The following is a 15415-nucleotide window of genomic DNA, read 5'->3' on the forward strand; positions in this document are numbered from 1 at the left end:
AGAATTGTAAATAGCAGGCCCTGGCTGGAGGATGGGTCACTGGAGCACGTCTTGGAAGGGCATTATTTGGCCCTGGCCCCGTCCTGTTTCTTCTCTGCTCTCTGCCTGCTGTGAGTGAACAGCATCTACCAGCACTCTGCTCTCCTTGTTGTGGTCCAGAGTGACGTGCCAAAAAGGCCTCAAAGTGAAGCCATTAACCACACTGAACCCTCCCTCCCTTAATCTGTCTCATTTCAGGTATTTGGTCATCATGATGGAAACCTGACTGACACAGAGGCCTGTTGTGGGGAGGGACTGGTACAATGTAAGTTATTTCCACCAGAGCTGAAGCTACTGCTGCAGAAAACTAACTCTCCAAATACCACCACCCCTGACTGACTGAGCCTGGTAAGGATACAGAGTCTGCCTAACACACTGGGCCTTGGGGTGGGGGGTGTCTCACTCTGCCCAGTGATGCTTGCAAGACCACCTCTGAGGGCCAGCTCTGAGGTCCCTGTGGGGTGGGGTTCCACTCACTACACTGTAGCCAGCAACAGAAGGGACTAACCGTCAGGGAGACACCAGTCTAACATGATCTTTCAATATCTGTGAGTACCTCCCCCCACAAAAGACAACTCTGGCCCCCACAGACTTGTGGAAGTACTGGGAAAAGGAAAGTGTGGGCTTACAGCATGTCTAAGTCCCCCACTCTGCTCCTGTGGAGCTCAGTGTGGACCACTCCTTCAGACTCCAAAGTGACAGCCTGGATGTAGAGCAGGATATAGAGTACTGCTGGGCAGCACTCGGTAGAGCCCATTAGGGTGTCAGATTGGACTGCGGGACACTGTCAGCATAAGGAGTTAGGGTTAGACTTTGCTTCAGGGTACTAGGAGGGAGGGAGGGCCAGATTCTGTACTCTCTACCTCATCCCTCATTCCCCTGCATCCCCAGTGGGGCCCCTGCTTAGGAAGAGAAGACAGAGCCTTATCATTGTTAACTCAGCAGCTGTATTTAGCTCTGAAATCGCGCCAGCATGTCCCACACCAACCTGAGCCAGGTGGCATGTCACTGCAAACACAGCGACTGCCCCTGGGAACACTCAGTGTGACACTCAAATGCTAAGTGAGCTCCTGGCTGCCTCCTTCAAATGTCACTCACTAAAGATGATGGGGGTTCTGCTGAGGAGCCCCAACCCACCGCCATTCTCACGTTCCCTAACCTGAGACCCAGACAGGCAGCAGAACATGCCCCGCCCCGTTCTCCCAGAACATTGTGATGGAGACGTTCAGTCAAGGCCACTGAGATCCCAAAGAGCAGATAGCTGAATCTGCCATCCCTCTCATTTTCTGAGGCACAGCAGTATCCCAGAATTAGGATCTCTATTGTTCATTGTTCCAAAGTCAAGTGATTCTGCAAAGCACAGCTCCTGCCTCCCTGTGTCACCACCTGTAGCATCCGGCATGAGCAAGAAGCAGATGCTGACTGTCCACATTGAGATGAGGACCAGCATCGCAGCATTGAGCTACTCCCTGCAGACAAATTGGCTGAGGCTGAGTCAGAACAGGCTCCGGAGCCCCAAATGTTCCATAGGGTCCAACATGAAAGAGCCCGACTGTAAGATCCATTTCTTGGCTCTTTCCTGTTCATCTACCCTCAGCAACATATGGTTTTATGCTAAACCCAAGAGGGAGCAGAAGGCCTGTCCCAAAGCTATAAGCCCCTCTAAGGCATTTTTGGCACCTAAAATCCCGTGTCTTGGATGGAGACACTTTATACCTTTTCACAGGTCATGATACCATCCAAGGACCAGAAAGCACCTGTCAATGGATCTTGAACTTCCAGCCTTCAATACAAATGTCTGTTGTTGTTTTTGGAGTTCTTGATCTGTAGCATTTTGTCAAAAACGCCAAAAAGACCAAGATACCAGCTTGTAACACACTGCTTGAGCAAGAGACTTGTGGTGTGATGTCCCAGGGGCTGGGCATGTTTGTTTCTGCAGCCTGACCTCATCTTGCTGACTGATACACCTGTAACTCAGGCTGGGTATAAAGCAGCAGCCAAAAACAGCCCAGCTAGAAGCCTAGTGGAGAGACAGGACCACTTGAGAGTTCTTCTGGGGTCACACTTTTCCCATTTTTCAGAGGAGCTTCACCCATGGCACAGAGCCACATTTGAAGGACTAGACACTGCCATCCAACTTCACTCATGCCCCGAAGCCACACAGTCCTTACTTCTACAGCCCTATCACTTCCACACATTTGAAAAGGACTTCCTTGGGCTCAGAGGCAGGCATCTTGCCCACTAGTCACTGTCAAACAAATGTTGACTGGTCCAGGCCCTGTCCCAGATGAACACATAGGCATGGGCCAAAGGGCAAAATGCCTCAACATAAAACCATGGTAAGTCCTATCCTGAAAGTGCCTCCTTGGCAGGCCTCCACCCACAGACTTCGTAAACCCAGTGTTTTCCATTTCATGCCTGCTACATGGATGGTTGAGTTCGTAAGGAAGGAGAGCCCTCTCTCCATTAAACCACCTCATGGCTTTCTAGATTTGAGTGACAGGTCAAAGTGGTGGTCTTCCTCAGGGATATACAGAGGAGAGCACAGCTGGGGACAGAGGCAGGACACAGAACACTGGGGGGAAGGGTCAGGCAATCTCCTCACCTCCCCCTGCTTAAGCCAGCAGTCCCAATGCAAAGGCAGCCTCACTGTCATCAGTCTGCTTAGTCTGTAGGTCAACAGTCTATGAGCAAAACCTTTTCTTTGCCCACACACAAGAAAGCAGCCAGGGTAAGGAATGGGAAGGGGGATATGGCTCTGGAGCCTGGGTTAGCTGTCTATGCTGTGTAACAAACACGTAAACACAGACCCTACGTCTTTAAACATCTATACTTATGCTAGGCTTGAGTATTCCTTGTAATGGCAGCAGGTAGGAGATGGACACAGAAGTGCTTCAGATTCAAAGCCAGTCTTATCTACATAGTAAGATCCTGTCTAGACAGACGGATAGATAGATAGATAGATAGATAGATAGATAGATAGATAGATAGATAGATAGATAGATAGATAGATAGATGGTACATACATACATACATGCATGCATACATACATGCATACATACATCTCTGTTTGTGAATCCTAGGTTCCTTGAGAGGTCAGTCAGGCCTGATTGGCCTCTGGCTCAGTTACACAGGCCAAAGCCATGCTTGTCCTCTGACAGCTTCCAGCCCCACCCACCCAGCCCCAGGCTATAGAAAGAATTCATGACTGAGGCTACCAGGACCAAGACTAGTTTGCTGCTGTGTGATCCAGCCCTGTGTGATCAGCAGCCATGCCCCACACAGTAGAATTATGGGCAGTGTTAGTGTTATGAGGACCTTGCTCTGGGCTCCCCTCAGCTCCCCGGTCCTTGTGATCACTATCACAAGATATGCAGAGTGTGGTAAGGAAGACAGACAGACAGACTCTATCCCAAGGTAAAGTAGAACAGTCTCAAGGGTGAAGGCGAGCAGCGGCCCAAGGGACCCCTGCAGAAACTCTCTCACAGATGGAGTGGACAGTGCCAGAAGGACCACTGTGCCAGCTCACGTGTTTACAAAGGCTCTGTGCTATTTTCTTGAAGTCTCTAGACTTTGAGGCAGCTGCCGGAGGGGCATTTTCCCACCCACATGATTGACAGGCCCATTTGGATTAACTCTGAAGGGAGGGGATGACAGTTTTATCAGAAAGCCTCTGCTGGATGGCAATCGCATGATCTTTTGGACAGTTTAAAATATCCTGTCTCCTCACAGGGCCAGAGATCCAACTCAGATCCCGGTAATCAAAGTTCTGCAGCTCCTGGTTTTAGATGCTGTGGATTATGAGAGAGGGGTTCGTCCTCAATGACCTTCAGGCCTGCTGATATCCAAGTAATAGTCTAACATTAGGACAAATGCCCAGCTCTGACCGCCCCACAGGCTAAGCTTGGCCACCATCTGATAATGTCAATGAAAGAGATGGGGGTGTCGAAAGGCAGAGAGGTGATTTAGTCCAATGCTGGGAAGAGGAACAAAGGGGTCCAGGGCACACAAGCCTGTCTTCAGGGTGCTGACATGAAGTTTAGGTTTAAAGAAAGGAAGAACTGGGGAGGTGGGTGAGGCAAGAGGTCTGAGTAAGCCGTCCGGGTCAAAGTATGGCCCTTGATCAATGGATTCTGATTCTACAAGATGACTGGAAGTTCTTGTTGCTTGAGGGACCAGTTCCTACTAGATGATCTGCCCCAAGGGGGAACCTCTCCATCATGAATAAACGCCCCCATCCTACAACTCTGGAATCTGGAACACAGAAGCCAGGTCACCCAACACAAGGACAACGCCACTGCCATCAGCCTGCCTGGTCCACAGGGAAGACAAGACTTTAGGAACACATGCCTCATAAGGCACAGGAAAACCTGCATGGGCAGGGTTCCCAGGGCACAGAAATCCATGGGCCGTCTTGATCCCTGGGAGGTCTAAGAGATAGGAGACAGAGCTCGGGTCTCTGGTCTCCCCCAGGCTCCCACAGTGCAGTGAGCTGTGTGGATAGGCAGATTCAGAGAGCTGTGGTCATGGGCTGAGGGTTCCTAGTTTTCTTTCTCTACTCCTCGGATAAACACCATAACCAAAAGCAACTTGATGAGGAAAGGCTTTATTTATTTCATCTTACATGTTACAGTCCATCTTGGAGGGAAGCCATGGCAGGAACTCAAGTCAGAAAGAAATCTGGAGGTGGGAATTGAAACAGAGACCACAGAGGAATTGGGCAGAGGTACTGGCTTGTTCCCATGCCTTGCTCAGCTACCTCTCTTACACAATCCATGCTCACCCGTCTAGGGATGGTACTGCCCACAGCGGGGGTTGGTCCTATCACATCAATCAGCAATCAAGAAAATGTCCCACGGACATGCCTACAAGCCAATCTGATAGAGGGAGTTAGTTACTTGATGAAGATTCCCCTCTCTTCCCAGATATGTCAAGATTGTGTCAAGATGATAAGAACTAACTGTGACAGATTGATTCTGTATAACGTAACGTTGACCCTTTTCCTCTCATCTCTCAGGCAGAATTCTGCCAAACGCTTCCAGAGGTCGGTTAGGTTTGGTGTGGTGTGAGTGGAGCAGGATACTCCCTGGAGCAGAGGCTTCTGTTCAGGGCAGGGCCAAAGGACACAGCAGGTGTGCAGTCATCCTGGAAACACAAGCGCCACAGCAATGCTGCCACCTAGACAGAAAAGGCCTGAGAGGAAGGAAGTCAATGCCCCAAGCCGAGCTTCCTTCCACACGCAGAGGAGTCAGCCTTCCCACTCCCAATTCCCGGAGCTTTGAAAAGGGAAAGACAGAACACAGCACTAGGCTCTCAGGAGTTTCCACAGAGTGTGCTGCGCGTGCTAAGAGCTTGGGTTTCCGCAGGCCCTGGGGCCGAGGGGCCGAGGGATGTGGCTGCTGCACCTGAGCTGGCCTGCTTGCTGCACTCCTCAGACCCAGCCCTCCAGGGTTGACACTGGGTACCAAGGACAGTACCCTTGGCTGGACAGGAAAGCTCCAGCAGAAGCTGGGGCCAGGAGACAGGCGCTTCCTGCCCGGTCCTCATTTCTCTCCCTTTCATGGGAGATTTCCGCCTCAATAGTGGTAATTACTCCCTACTCAGCCTCATTCTTCCTTTCATTCAAGAAGGGGAAAAGCACACACCAGAGTCTCTTTGGAGGAGGAAACTCTTTGAGATGGTGCATCTGTTCCCTCCATGGGGGAGGTGGGGTGGGGGTAGCGACTCAGAGTTCCACTCTTCTCTCCTTGTCCCTTCTCCATGTGACTTCTAATCCACTACCCAAGCGTCCTTACAGCTCATCCCCACCCCCAGGGCTGTGTAATCCAAAGGGGGCATGGTATGGCAATTGCAGGCTGGCAGGTGAGATGGGGCATCTCTTCTGGCAGAAGATGAAGAGAATAGGGTCAGAGAGGCCATAAGGCAGCCAGCACCCTCACCCAGCTCTGAGGCACCAGAACTGACCACAGGTGCTGGGAACTGAAGCTTCAGACAACCTGGGGTACTCTTGCGCTCACCACACGGCAAGGGAGAACAAAGCATACATTCACAAGTTTGGCCAACAGTTACCAGGCACTGGGGTATGCTATGTGGGGAGCAGACTGGGGCCACTATGTCCCCAAGGTTCTCAAGGAATGTACAGTCCAGCAGGAGAAGAAAACAGAAATCATAGCCACAGCCCTGGAAGAGGTGGCATCACAGAGCAGGGTACTATAGGACCCAGGCACAAAGCTAGTGAAGGATCTCCAGGGTAGGTGGCATTTAAACAGGCCAGGAACACCTTGGCCCAGACCACTCAAGGCAGCCCCTGAAGGTATCGCACCTCACCTCCCACAGAGACTCAGGCCTCTCAACACACTGCTGAACGCCAGAGCACTTAGTATGATTTATTAATCTGCCAAGAGCGTCTTTGGGATCTTAATGTGGTGTTTAGAATCTATTAACTGGGCAACAAAAACCCCACACACCAGAAAGGCATAGATCACGTGCATTGGACCTTCTAGGCCCTACCCGCCACTCCTGCTCTGTTCCACACCACGGCCCTCATTTGGAACAAGTGTCCAGTACATCAAAGAAGACATCACTGCGGGCTGGGGGGGGGGAGGGTAGGGTAGCATAAAGGGCCCCTATACATCTGTGATTAGGATGCAAGAGGGATGGTCAAGGTAATTAATTGTTTTTAACTTTGAAAAAAAATTAGTTTCCCATCAGTTCCCACACGCCTGCGTGAATCCTATCTGCTTATGTAAATAATGCTAACAGTGATAACATTAATTAGCAGAATAAGACTTGTGCTCACCCGGCTGCAGATAGCAGGTAGTTGGGGAGAGGATTAATTTCTATTTTAATTAGAAATGTATGTTTTCGGCAGCTTGGCCTCCAGCACCTGAACAGTGTTCATGTCCTGGGACAAACTCTGCTTCCTTCCAAATGTGGTGACTTCTTAAAGGACACCAGGGGACATTTGTGTCCAAATGGCATTCTGTGCCAGCATAGAGCTGGCTAATGACAGGGACAAGATAAAGGTAGTCTAGCCCAAAGGGCCAGAGCCTATACAGGGCCAGCTCCTCAACCAGTCCACTCACTTGTATCGGCTGTAGTTGTCCCAGGTTGCTTGGAGGCAGGTGCAGCCAGCCCTGTGATGCCATGATGGAGGAGCTGCAAGAATATGGAGGGGCACCAACCGTGGGAGGGGCATTTGCTTCTGATGCACCCAAGGCAGGAAGGAGTCACAAGGTCAAGACAATAGATCAAATGACTGCAGATAACCCCTGCTCTAAAGGGTCATTATAAAAGGCCCTATAGGGTCATTCCTGCTCCATGATGCTCCCTGTGTTGTGCTCAATAAAGAAGGGACCAAGACTCCTACACACTGTGTGTCTGCAGCATCGTGCTGGCGTGAATGCTGGACTGTGGCTTGTATTGGCACGACAAGAAAGGGCAATGGACCTGGGTATGTGGGTGCATGGGAGGGGTGGGGCTTGTTTCTGTTTGATCCTGCAGCCATACAGAAGGCTAAAGGATACTACCGAATGGACAGTGATGGTCAGGCAGAGAATGCCTCTTCCCTGCCCACCTCCTAGGGGAAAGTTGAGCAAACAGGTCCCCATACTTAGAGAAGGGAACAGCAAACTAAACTGCGCACCTCAGATTCCCACACTGAACCCCAAACAGCTGGTTCCCCGGGCTGAAACTGGATTTTGAAACTACACTTTAAGGTGGTGACCAAGGCGGGATGAGGCTATTGGACTACCGTCTGTGACTTTCGTCACACAGCCTGGCAAACCATCCCGGGATAGGAAGCTGCCATTTACAGAGCAAAGAAAACTAAGACGCCATGTGGCAGGAAGTGGATCCCAGTGTGGGCTTGCCATTCCACCCCAAAGCAGAACAGAGGCTGGCTGGCAGGAGGGAGGCTGACCTTGGATTGGGACTGGTTGCCAAGAGCTAGGTGTCCAGAGGGACACTCCTGCTCTGTCTGCCCTGGAGCTTGCTACTCTTCCCCTGTAGCAACGGAGCTCCAACTGCAGAGAACCATGGAGAAGTACCAATGAGAAGTATTTCAGCGAGTTCCTGGGCCTAGTCAGACCCTTTGTTCGTTGTCTCTCAAAGGTGGGCGGCCAGGGACAAGACATCCTGGGTCTATCGGCTGGTACACTTAGACCCTCAAGCATTCATGTAGGTGTGCACCCCCATGAATGTATGTTTGTGTGGTATGTGTACACGTGTCTGAGTGGATGGGAGTGTGAGAGATGAGTGTGTGGATGTGTTGGTTTGTGTTCACTTTGTACATGTATTACTCTGTGTGTGTGTGTGTGTGTGTGTGTATGTGCGCGTGCATCTTCATGAGTCACTGTCCATGTGGCAGGTGTAACCGTAGGGGGTCCTGACTGCCTAAGTCACACCACTCTCTCCACTCCACCCAGAATTAGGTGACTTTGGTCAGACCTCACAGCCCTCGACCCTCTCCTTCCTGTACAGAGAATGAGTCAGGGTGCCTAAGACTGAGTGACTGACCAAGACAACTGATGTGCGCGCCTGGCTGCTGGAAGAAGACCAAGCCATGGGAGATCCACAGCCTCCTTGCCCAAGGCTCTCACACACACAGTCCCTTCAGGCAAAGGGACAGCCTTGATCACTTCTGCCAGGCATCATCCCAGACTAGCCACCTCAGCAAGCTAACTAGCTAACTAGCTAACTAGCTCTCCCTAATGACCCGTCTCAACTCTAGTAACCTTCACATGAACCTCAACATCTGGCTGGGACCAGAACACACCCAGTGTTCCCAGAGGGCTACATCACACCCTGGTCTAACAATTTCCATGGCTCCTTAGCACCCCAGCAAGGAGATAACTGATGTGTGAAATAGCTTCCTTCAGAGAGGACACCTGGCATTGAGTAGGGAGTAACAGGCCCCCCACATTTGGCCATGAGAGGCAGTGCTGTGTTTGATTAGCAGCAAATGCAGAGTAAGACATCTCTTACTAACTAGTCCAATAAAACCCCAAATTCTCACTCAGCTGACAGCTGAGGCCCTCATGCATCTCCATGGGCAGCCACTCAATCAGTGGCCGTCCATGGATCAGCTACACGGCACCAGGTGCCAGGATGTGAGGCAAACAAGAAGCCGTTCCTAAGAATTTGGCATGGGATGGGAAAGGGCTGTGGACTCGGGGACTGGGACTATGATGGAGTCAGAAGCCGTGGGCAAAGGAGATTCCACCTGGCCAAGAAATTGAGACCTGCAGGGCCCCTCCCTGAGGCTCCTGGGCACACCTCACCCAGAAAACCCAGTGTCTGAGCTATAACCTAGATACACTGCCTCGCCACTCCTGGTCTCAGTTTCCCCATTTGTGAAATGCACTTTGGAGCCTCTTTGTGTCTTCAGTATTCTACTGCCTAGTGTTATGGAGTGTGCTGGACTCCTCTAGGCCCATAGCTGCTCTGACTAGGGTCAGGCCCCCAGCCTATCCTACCTCCAATGGCTCCTAAGCTCCCAAAGTTTCCAGAATCCAACTGCCTGCTCTCATGGCCTCTAGAGCCCCCAGAAAGCCCTCAGGAGCTGTCTAAGAGGGAGCCACCCAAGTTTCTGAGGCCAGCATAGACCTAGGATTACAGACCAGCACCCTGGCTGAGGACAAGGCATTCTCAGGAGCCTGGGGTTGTCTAGGGGCGTCTGGATCCCTGCCTCGCTCTAGAGGAGAAAGCAGAGCTGGATGAGGGAAGCCTTGCTCCAGCAGCAGCTACTTGTTGCTTCCCCCAGCTCAGCTCTGCCCTTGGTAGAAGGCAGGAACACTGTCCCTCCGAGTGAGTGACTAAATGGAAGCCCCGCCTACAGCCCTCTCGACCAATCAGGTTCTAGGAGGCTGATGGCTACCACAGCATGTGGTTACCGAACTAAAGAGAGGAAAAGGACTTCCCAGTCCCTAGAAGGGACCCTAGAAGCAGAAGGGGGTGACTAGGTAGAGCCCAAAGTGGGCCTCAAACCCTTCTCAGGTCACCCAGTCGTTGATCATCCCAGCCCTGAACCCCTAGACTAACCAAGACACTGGCCTCACACCGCTAAGCCTGAGGTTTGGAAGATGAAGATTCACCACCGGCTCCCTGGGTCCAGCCCTGCACGATATCCAGAAGATTCTGACCATGATAAAACTGACCCTGGGAGCTAGCGTGTGCCAGGCCCTCCTGTCCCCAAAGCTTTAGATCTGTGGTCTCCTCTCATATAACCCTTTGGTGATATGGGACCTATTAACCTCCCATTTTACAGATGAGGAAACTGAGTCACTGAGAGATCGGCTTGATGGAGTCAAGAATCTGTCTGAGCCTCCTGGCTCCGTGTCAGGCCACCTGTGCTGGGAGTGGACAGGGATGGAGGGGAGCGAAGAAGGGAGAGGCGATAGCCTCCTTGGTCTCTGTTCCAAGCAGCTTCAGATGTGACAGATATCCAGGCTGAGGAGCTGGGCAGCTACATCTGTGAGCCAGCTAAGCTAAAAAAGAGCTTTGGGGGGAGGCCCGCTCACTGCAGTCCCTCTATATCACACAGGAGTAAACTGAGTCCCTGAGATGGACCCAGCATAGCCCTCCGTACCCAATGAGCCAGGCCAAGTACAGGTGAGAATTCAGCCTCCAGCAAGGTAACAAATAATGAATGAATGAATGAACGTCTGTTCCCTACCAAAGGCAGTGCACATCCCCCCACACACCTTGACTTCAGGAAGTCCAGTCCCGTTCTGTCTCGCCTTCTGTGGGACCTGGTGGATTCTTGATCTCACTCCCCAGATTTCCTTACCTAAGGAAGGGAACACACACATGCCAGATAAGTCCTCTGGAATGCCCTAGGGTCGGAGGTGCAGCAGTTGGCACAGGTTAGTGCCCCCCAGCCTCAGGCCCCGTCCCTCTTCCCACCGTCTGAGTCGGTGACGTGTGGAGCAGTGCCCAGGCCCATAGTGCTCAGACTGGCAGCTAGAGAACTCCAGCCAACAGCCCAGCCCCTCCTGCTGCTGGCTGCCGGCCGCCCCCTTGAGGCAGCATCTGTCCCCAGCAGGGGTGGAGCTAGCACCCAGCTGCTATTTTTGTGCATGTTGGGAGTCTGAAAGCTTTGTCTAGACAGCTTCATGCACACAGGGAGAACCCTGACCTGACCTGCCCTGTCCCGTCCTAGCAGGAGCAAAAGGCACCCTCCAAGTCGGATTTCAACTTCAGAGCCTGTTTTTTTTAGGATTTATTTATTTATTATGTATACAGTGTTCTGCCTTCATGTGTACTTGCATGACAGAAGAGAGCATCAGCTCTCATTACAGATGGTTGTGAGCCACAATGTGGTTGCTGGGAATTGAACTCAGGACCTCAGGAAGAGCAGCCAGTGCTGGAGCCATCTCTCCAGCCCCCCAGTTTATTTATTTTATGTACATTGGTACATACTTTTAGTACCCTAGAACTGGAGTTACAGACAGTTGTGAGCTGCCATGTAGGTGCTGGGAATTGAACCCAGGTCCTCTGGAAGAACAGTCAGTGCTCTTAACCATTGAGCCATCTCTCCAGCCCCTCAGAGCCATTTTCTAATTCCCCAGGCAGCAAGAAGGAAGCAAGGTTACAAGCTCACTCTCTGCAGGTCACAGGAAGAGCTGGGACAAGCACCAGATTCTACCATGCGACCCCGAGCTACAGCCCTTCCTAGCCAGCCAGCCAGTCCCCACTCCAGCATCATGCGGCAGTGAGGAAGCAGGTCACGTGATGATGGTCAGGCTGCCAGCCCCAGATGGCTGTCACTCAACGTGCTGCTCCGCAGAGGCCTGAGCTGCAAGAAAAGGGGGCCAGTCACTCATTATGTGGCCCTAGAGAGGTCAGGCCCTCCAGAGCTTCGGATTCCCCTGTGACACTGAGGGAGACCTCTTTCTTGGGGTCCTCAGGAAAATTGTCACTCCCAGTAGGCGCTGGTACCCAGCACTCTGCGTACACCCAGGCCCAGAGAGAACTTTCTGGAAGTATGGCAGTAGAGCCGCAACACGACAGGTAGAGTATCTATGGGCATGGCATCTCCTGAACACAGTGTTACCAGGCTCCGGTCAATCATTTTAGGACCATCATTCTCAGAGCAGAAGCAGAGCTGTAGAAGAGGCAGTGTGCAAGACCTCCCAGGAAAAGACCACCACTACTTGTGTTTCTCACTCAAACAAGGATACAAGAGCTCTCTGAGGACTTCGGCCCTCCTGGGGTGCAGCAGAGTGTCCTTGTGCTTCAGGAAGCTGGGGACAGGGCTGAAACGTGTCTACCTACTTGGTTTGAGCAGATAGGAGAGGGCCTCTGGGAGTGGAATGGCTGGGATCTGCCTTGAGATAGAAAACTGCCCCCACAGATCCAGGCTCAAGGTCAAGGTTTTGTAAAATATATATTTTTTTCCACGCATCTTCAAAAGCAGCTGTAAGTGAAATGAGCTGCTTTTGGTTTGTTGGATGTTTGCAAGTGTGTGTGGCTGAGGGTGTGCTGCCTGCCTGGGGCACGACTCCAGGTCACCGCTTTGATCTCTCTCCTGCCTCAGGAACTTCACCTGCCCTTGCTCCTGCTCAAGCCACAGGGCAGGTGGCACCCAGCGCGGACACAGGGAAGGGCAGGTGCAGAGGACGCTCTGGGATGTGTACAGAAGCTGCTGGGGCAGCAAGGCTGGCACTCAAACTGTGGTGTGTGCACACACCAGAGAGAAATGACCTCACAAGGGCCCCAGACTGCACAGTATGAGTGTCGCATGCTAGAGCTAACCAGACCTTGGGGTGGGGAGACTTTGGTGGTGCTGTTCCCATGGACACTATGTAGAAGGAGGAGCAGCTGTTCCTAGGGTATAAAGATAGAATGACTCTGGTACTGTGCCTGACCTGGGACCCAAAAGTCACAGAGAACCTTCAGGTTAAGACAGGAGAGGGTGTTCCTGGCAGAGGGGACAGTAAAATGAAACCCCTGTAAATAGAAAAGGGTGAGATGGACTGAGATCTCCCAAGCCCTCCACCATAAAGTAAGAGGGTTGTGGAAGACGGGATGAGCCCTCTCCAACAGTGTAATTGCACGTGCCCCAGGATCTTCAGGACTCTTCAGGCTGCCAGAATCTACTATCAGCATGCTACAAGAATGGCCAAGGAAACCACCATTCACTCACGCACTCATTCAACAAATACCAAACACTCACTCCATCAGAAGACCCCTGGAGGAAGAAAGGAGACACACGGACATTGAGGAGGCTGGAGGAAGAACTCAGAAGCCTGGATGATGGCAGTGTTGGCTTCTTCCTCTGACCCTTGGGAGCCACTGAAGGTGCACGAGTAAAGAAGAACCACAGCAACATCACCATTGAGCAACGGCATCCTTGGGCTGTGAAGTCAGAAGGTTTGCTGACATGCTAGCACCACAGGGGACATGGTCTGCCTTGCCCTGCTGGCTCAGTTGCCTCAAGGGAACAAGCTCAGGAAAATCCTTGGGATTCTAGCTGAGTCTCTACTCAGAAAGGTGTCATTTTTTTTAAAAAATGTGAAAAAGGAGATTTGTTAAAGAGTCAATTGCACCAATTAAAGCAGCTTTTCTTTGGGCAAAAACTCATAAATATGGCACTAAAATATTTAATTTGCATAATGTTTTCATTAATTTGGTATTTTCATTATTACCACAAAATAAAAAGGGTAGATCCCAACAGTGGAGAGGTTCTACCAGCACCCAGCCAGACACAGTCCCTGCAGTGATGCCTTCCTCCGAGTGGCCCGGGTGAAGTTATTCCCATGGTTCTCCCTGGCAGGTAACCCACTAGGTAAGGCAGCAACCCATAGGGCTGCCAATCACAGCAGCCTGTTAGACCAATAGCAGCTGATTGGTCCAGGCTGTGAGCACACCGCCCAATGTGGACCAGTCAGGGACCCTCCCTGGGAGCCTTTTGACCGAAGCCTGAGAAACCTTCCTTTTTTTTTTTTTCAATGGAGCTGCCATGGGTCTCTTTTCTCTCTTCCCTGCCCTAGCACCGCAGGGAGCCAGCAACTTTCCAAAAGCAGGGATGGTGGGCTTGGGGCGGGGCTCCAATCTTCCACAAACACTCTTCACAGTGCTTCCCCAACACTTGTACACCCTCCAGGGGTTCACTGAGCACCTGGGTATCCTTCCTGCTGTCTGTCTTGGGAGACTGGAAGAAGATAGCCTGCTGGCCCAACTATAATCCTGAGCAAGTCACTCTATCTCCCAGAACCAGTATTTCATGACCTCTAAGAGGAGGAGAGCAGACCCTGCCTGCAGGAGGCTGGAGAGGTCAGAAACCGGCATGTCATGTTTGGCTTGGTTGTGCAGACTTCTAATTCTGGCTATTTAGGAGGCTGGGACAAGAGGCTCACAAGTTCAAGGCCAGCCTGAGCATTTAGTGAGAGCCTGTTTCAAAAGGTAAAAGAGGGGATGGGGCTATAACTAAGAAGTAGGGGTACCCAGGACTCCTGGAAGAACTGGATGTCAATGGTCACTCCCTCTCCTTCCCGATATTCCTATGGCACCTCCTTCTGGGGCCAGAAGGGACCTTCACTGAATGAAAGGTGAGAGGCTGTGAATTGAACAGAGGAGGGGCATCAGTACATCTCACACAGTAGCTTGAAGGACACCTACTAGGGATCCCAGCCCACCCCAGCCACCTTCCCTAAGGCCCACATCATCATTCCAGAGCCCACAGGTCTTCCTTGAATGTCCCACCCACCACGTTCACCTGCATGAGAGGAGACACTAGCAAAAGACACTGAGGCCTTGGTACATAATCTGATGTGACCAAAGTTCTGTTCCACTGAGGTCAGAGCACAGACCATGACCAGCAACTGTACTAAGGTTCAGATGGTGGCCAAGATCAGCTCTCAGCCTATGGCTGACATCATGGCTCAGCCTAAGACCGGGGTCAGTGCTCAATAGGTCACTGGGATCAAGCCTTGGCCTGTAAGTGGGAATTAGGGCTCGGTGCATGGCCAAGATCAAGTGTAACATGCAGCCCAGGATCAGGGCTCAGCCAGTGGCTAGGAAACAAGTCTTAACAAGAGGGAGCCCCCTCACCCCAAGCCCAGCACTCAACTCCAGGGCCTGTGTGCATAAAGGCAATGTCTGAGGAGACCCAGACGAATTTACGATCGTGTCTGATGACCAACCACACTGCTGTCTGTTTGTCTCTCTCCTTTCCCCACTCCCGGCCCAGCCAGGCAGCAGGAGAAGGTGTAATTAAAAATCAGGTTCGTTAACGCGAGCACAACGTACATAATATTTAAAACATCCGAGCGCCTTTAACTCGCTACCAACGTGCGTTCGCTCATTAAGCAGGCTTTTTTTTTTTTTTTTTTTTTTTTTTTAACGGCACCAACACTGCAAATAGCTCCTTATT

Source organism: Peromyscus eremicus, chromosome 20 (assembly GCF_949786415.1).
Source record: "Peromyscus eremicus chromosome 20, PerEre_H2_v1, whole genome shotgun sequence".
Taxonomy (NCBI): domain Eukaryota; kingdom Metazoa; phylum Chordata; class Mammalia; order Rodentia; family Cricetidae; genus Peromyscus; species Peromyscus eremicus.